Genomic DNA, 6,473 nt, shown 5'->3' on the forward strand with positions numbered 1-6,473 from the left:
GTCTCCCCCTCCCCGCCCTTCTCTCCAGGCTGCTGAAGCCAAACTGCCTGAGTCACCAGCATCTGAAGGCCTCGCGTTCTTTCTTCCTCCCCGCCCCCCTCCCCCGTGAGTGCCATCCCCCCCTTCCTTGAATTTTCTCCTTTCTAGGGCTGGCTGCCCCCAATCCCACCCTCCTCTGAGCCTCACACAGCCCAGAGCAGGCTTGGCCAGGGCAGAGGAGACTGAGCCCAACTTTCAGGAGGGTCTTTATTGCAGAAGGACAGGGGGTCCTCTAGGGGGGATGGGGGCGGTACCTCGGGAACTGCCAGGGAAGATTCCCCCTGGGATGTGAGTGTCCTCACCTAGAGCAGCAGCAAAGAGCCAGAGACCCCCAGGACCCCTGGTAATACAGCCCAGTTCGTAAAGACTCTGCCTGCAATGCAGGAGACCTGGGTTTGATCCCTGGGTCAGGAAGATTCCCCTGGAGAAGGAAATGGCAACCCACTCCTGTATTCTTGCCTGGGGAATCCCATGGACAGAGGAGCCTGGTGGGCTACAATCCATGGGGTTGCAAGAGTCGGACAGGATCTAGCAACTAGAGAGAGAGAGAGGGACTGCCTTTAAGGGAAGGCTTTGTGTGCCAAGTCAGGTCAGCCCTGCGGGACTTTGCGACCCCATCCATCAACTGTAACCTTGCCCAGCTCCTCTATCCATGGGGGTTCTCCAGGCAAGACTACTGGAGCAAGTTGCCACGTCCTCCTCCAGGGGATCTTCCGGACTCAGGGACTGAATCCACAACTCTTATGTCTCCTGAATTGATGGGTGGGTTCTTTACCACTAGCCCACCATGGGAAGCCCCAGGGGAGGTGCTTCGATTCATCCTGAAACCATTCGCTGCCCCAGGGGGCAGAGGGAAGGGGACACCCAAGAGGAGCCTTCCACTAGCCTAAGAGCAGACCTTCCAGCTGGGACCATTGCAGGAGATCGCAGTAGCTGGGTGGCCGGGTCTCCTTCCCGAGATGTCTGCCTCCCTCTGTCACCTGTGGAGGCCCAGGGGGCTGTCACCTGGCCCCGCTGACGGGGGCTGGGAATGAGCAGGGCCTGCATGGAGCCAGCGCTGCCTTATGTAAGCGTTTGCTTAAAACAGTCAAGGATAGGAACATCAGCAAGGATGGGTGTGCAGTCTTTCCGGGTACATTTCGGTGGAACATGTGATGTGAAATCTTTAATTAGCAGTAATGAGAGATTCATTCCTTTCAGACAGGGAGCATCTACCAGGTAGCTGAGGGGCCCGTCTTCTGGGGTGAGGGGGTGGGGCGGTGGCCTTCAGGAACGGCAGTGGCTCTGGTCAGGTGTAGGATGAACAGACAATGGACACTGCAGGAACTTTGCTCAGGGTTGGTGGTTTCAGTCGCTAAGTCATATCTGACTCTTGTGATCCCACGTTCCGTAGCCCTCCAGGCTCCTCTGTCCAAGAGATTCTCCAGGCAAGAATCCTGGATGCCATTCCCTTCTCCAGGGGATCTTCCCAACCCAGGAATCGAGCCCTGGTCTCCTGCACTGTAGGCAGATTCTTCACCGACTGAGCTACAAGGAAAACCCTTGCTTTGGGTGGTTGCTGTTCAGTTGCTCACTCGTGTCCAATTCTTTGTGACCCCATGGACGGCAGCCCACCAGGCTCCTCTGTCTTCCACCATCTCCTGGAGTTTGCTCAAATTCATGTCCTTTGAATCAGTGATGCCATCCAACCATCTCATCCTAACCATGCTCAGGGTGATCTGATCTAAATTTAGAATTGGACTTTGATGTTTTGGTGGGGGTTGTTGGCTTTATGTTGTTTTTGTTTATTTATTTATTGTTTTTGTTTTGTTTTTAATCATACCAGGGCCCTGCAAATCATATTTCAGAAAGCTGAAGTGAATTAAAGAGGATTCAAGATCTTCACCAGGTCTTGACTGGTCGTCAACACAGCAGTTCTCACAGCTGAAAACAAGATAAGCTAAGAAGTATATTTTCAAATACTACGACTGTGTTTGCTTCCCTTAAAGCCTGGAAAGCAAAATTAAAATTAAGTCTGGTTTGGGTGTAAATAATATATTTAAGCTTAAAAAAAAACATAACAACAGCGCTAGAGGAGGGATAGGATTCAGAGAAAGCTGCACACGGAGATACAGGGACTCAGTGCTGTGACCATGGCTCTGGCTCCAAGAGTAGCCAGGCTCGGGAGGACCTCAGGACGGGGCAGAAAGCAGAGGGGGACGGTGAGGGCCTGCGGGGCAGCGACAACCACCCCCAAAGGGGCACCATTGTGCAGGAAGTGATGGGTTCAGTCTGTATCTTGATTATGACATCATTACATAATTGTCCACATTTGTAGAAAGTCGTATACCAGTATATGGTATAAGTTACATAATATTATAAATTACACTGTAGTATGTAAAATCAGGACTTCCCTGAGAGCTCAGTTGGTAAAGAATCCACTTGCAATGTATGAGACCCCAGTTCAATTCCTGGGTTGGGAAGATCCACTGGAGAAGAGATAGGCTACCCACTCCAGTATTCTTAGGCTTCCCTTGTGACTCAGCTGGTAAAGAATCTACCTGCAATGCGGGAGACCTGGGTTAGATCCCTGGGTTGGGAAGATCCCCTGGAGAAGGGAAAGGCTACCCACTCCAGTGTTCTGACCTGGAGAATACAGGCTATACAGTCCATGGAGTCGCAAATAGTCGGACACAACTGAGCGACTTGCACTTTCACTTTATGTAAAATATTATATATAAATAAGTTATCTATGTATATATTATACTAGATAATTATTACTGTATATACAAAAATTATACTATCATATAAGTCTATAAATTATATTCTGTAATGTGTAAATGGTTTGACACTTCAATGAGCTGACTTAGAAAAAGAAAACATCAGAGGCAGGGGAGGGTCATTCATGGCGAAGTTGCCGCCCATCCACCCCGTCCACAGGATGGGACTTTGACCCTCTGGGCAACTCACCCCTCCCCGGTTGGAACAAAAGGACATTGGAATAAATAAGGATGCCCTCAAGGGCCTCCCTGGCCAAGGTGTCCATCCGGTTCTGTCTCCTCCAGCACCCGCACACCCCCCAGCTGTGTCTGAGAGGACCCAGCGGCATCAAGTCCCCATGGACCAGAGGCAGGGCCGCCCTGAAGTGCCTGCTCCACAAGGCGGTCTTCAGGCAAAGACACCTCCAGCCCAGGGCTCCCAGCTCCTAATTATGATGTGACGCTGATCGTGGCCAGACCTGTGGGCACTTCTAGACCTCTGCTTTCCTCCCTGCATCATGGGTCTTCCTGCCTTTCATCATTTCACTCGGTAGCTACACAGCAGACACTGGTACCCCTAAACACACATCCTGGAATTTACCACTGAGAAAGTGGAAGCCTCCTCGTGGTGTGTGAGCTTTGCCAGGTGGAATAGCTTGGCTGATGCAGGAAAAACATGTAGGACAGACAAACAAGTTGAGGGTGAATCTCAACAAAAAGCCTGACGTCCCTAGTGGTCCAGTGGTTAAGACTCCAGGCTTCCGCTGCAGGGGGTGTGGGGGTCAGTCTCTGGCTGGTGAGCTAAGAGCTCACATGTGCATGCCACGGCCAAAAAAAAAAAAAAAGACTACCTATTTCCTTCCCCCAGAGTGGAGCTGAAATTGGTTCACTCAAGGCTCCCAGATCCTACTTAATTTTGCTCACTCTGGAACTGAGAAAACCAGAAATTTTCTCTTCAGGGTGTGGGTGTGTGTGTGTGTTCACATAGCTGCTTTGCAGAGTAACTCTGCTTGCCCAATTGCTCTCTAATGTGTAGAGATGAGAAAGGAAGTCAAATTCCTTTTCCTGGGCAGGCTCAACATTCTTCATTTTTGCACCACGAATCTGCCTCCTCTTTAGATTTGGGGTCCAGGTAGAGTAACGCTGGGCTGGGAAAAGAAGAACGCACCAGCTGGAATCAAGATTGCCGGGAGAAATATCAATAACCTCAGATATGCAGATGACACCACCCTTATGGCAGAAAGTGGAGAACCAAAAAGCCTCCTGATGAAAGTGAAAGAGGGGAGTGAAAAAGTTGGCTTAAAGCTCAACATGCAGAAAACTAAGATCATGGTCCCATCACTTCATGGCAAATAGATGGGGAAACAGTGGCTGACTTTATTTTGGGGGGGTTCCAAAATCACTGCAGATGGTGATTGCAGCCATGAAATTAAAAGACACTTACGCCTTGGAAGGAAAATTAGGACCAATCTAGACAGCATATTAAAAAGCAGAGATGTTACTTTGTCAACAAAGTTCCGTCTAGTCAAGGCTATGGTTTTTCCAGTAGTCATGTATGGATGTGAGTGCTGAAGAATTGATGCTTTTGAACTGCGGTGTTGGAGAAGACTCTTGAGAGTCCCTTGGATTGCAAGGAGATCCAACCAGTCCATCCTAAAGGAGATCAGTCCTGGGTGTTCATTAGAAGGACTGATGTTGAAGCTGAAACTCCAATACTTTGGCCACCTGATGCGAAGAGCTGACTCATTTGAAAAGACCCTGATGCTGGGAAAGATTGAAGGCAGGAGGAGAAGGGGACGACACAGGATAAGATGGCAGGATGGCATCACTGACTCAATGGACATGGGTTTGGGTGGACTCTGGGAGTTGGTGATGGACAGGAATGCCTGGCGTGCTCTGGTTCATGGGGTCACAAAGAGTCGGACATGACTGAGCGACTGAACTGGAGAGTGTGAAGATGCTGTGTGTCTCCCTGGCCTCGCTCGGCCCCAGGCCCCAGCCTGGAGAAGGGCCTGACTCCGTGCCCGGCCCTGAGCACGTGCTGGGGGTGACTTCCCAGGGGTTAGGAAGGCCTCCCGGGTCCTCGTGGTTCACCTGGCCTTAGTGCTTCCCACGGGCTCCTCCCATTCCCCAGGGCTCCTCCCCCTGTAGCGCTTTTCTGAAAGGCAGTCACTCTGGGCAGGGCCTTCTGGGGTCAGTCACCCCCTCCCTGCGCCCACTGTGGCCCCGTGCACTGCTGGCCCTGGGCCCACACCCCAGACAGTCACGTGTGCCCACCCCCCACCCCCCCCACCCCCCCCCCGGCTCGTCCTCTGTGATCTGAGACTCCTAAGAGGATGGGGCACATCTCTTTAAAGGCACTGACCCGACCGGAATGAGCCTGCGTGTGTGGCCGCTGTGCCCTCAGCAACCCGAGCCTGGGGCGGGGGTAGATGGGGGGGGGAATGCTGGAAAAAGAGGGGGTGCACAGAAGCAGAAGCGGGCGTGGAAAGGGACAAATTGCACTGACTTCATTGTTTTTCATGTAGGAAGAGTTTCTAAAATGGCTTACTTTTTAAAAAGCCAAACAGATCCCAAAGCCTCCGCTTTTTATAGAACATCAGTCCTGGTTCCAAATTAGCAAGCCTTAATCTTCCGCCTGGTCTAGTTCTGAAGTGACTGTTAAGCTGCTGGGTTAGGACGATCATCCTTGACGAGGTGGGGGAGGCAGGGAAGGGGCGGGGTGTGGGCCAGCGCTCAGGAGACGTCACCCAGCCTCTGAGGAGCCCCTGGGAGCCAGAGAGGCACAGCCCAGCGTGGCCTGGGCTCCGGTGCCCCCAGCATCCCCAACAGCCCCGGGGAAAGGCCTGCTGAGCCAGCATCAGGGGCGCCACCCTGAGGCATCCTTTTTTCCTCTTTCTCTTTTGAGCATCACTAGAGGATCGTTCACCTAGGATCACACCGGCAGTGCATCGTGTTGGTCGGGAAGAATTCATTTTCCGTGCAAATCAGAAGAAGGTTTCTGAAGAAAGGGAAGATGTTTTCAGAAAGCTGTGTTCGGCCCCTGCCCGGAGCTCAGGCGCCAAGCTGCTTCTCCTGCTTGGTTCGGGGCAGCCTTGAGCTGGGGCCCCTGCTCCCCAGTGCCGCCCTGGGGGCCAGGCCAGGAACAGCACTCACATGGGCACTTTCTCCACTTGGACCCTGTGTATTCGTTTCCTCCAGTGCTGTAACAAAGGGCCACAAGCTGGATGATTTTAGTTCAGTTCAGTCACTCAGTCGTGTCCAACTCTTTGCAACCCCATGGACAGCAGCACGCCAGGCCTCCCTGTCCATCCCCAACTCCCAGAGCTTGCCCAAACTCGTGTCCATTGAGTCGGTGATGCCATCCAACCATCTCATCCTCTGTCATCCCCTTCTCCTCCTGTGCTCAATCTTTCCCAGCATCAGGGTCTTTTCAAATGAGTCAGCTCTTCGCATCAGAGGCCAAAGTATTGGAGTTTCAGCTTCAACATCAGTCCTTCCAATGAACACCCAGGACTGATCTCCTTTAGGATGGACTGGTTGGATCTCCTTGCAGTCCAAGGGACTCTCAAGAGTCTTCTCCAACACCACAGTTCAAAAACATCAGTTCTTCTGTGCTCAGCTTTCTTTATGGGGAAGGCTCCACCCTCCAATGCAGGAAGTGTGGTTTCAGTCCCTGATGGGGAACAAAGATCC

Source organism: Dama dama, chromosome 25, assembly GCF_033118175.1.
Source record: "Dama dama isolate Ldn47 chromosome 25, ASM3311817v1, whole genome shotgun sequence".
NCBI classification, from domain to species: Eukaryota; Metazoa; Chordata; class Mammalia; order Artiodactyla; family Cervidae; genus Dama; species Dama dama.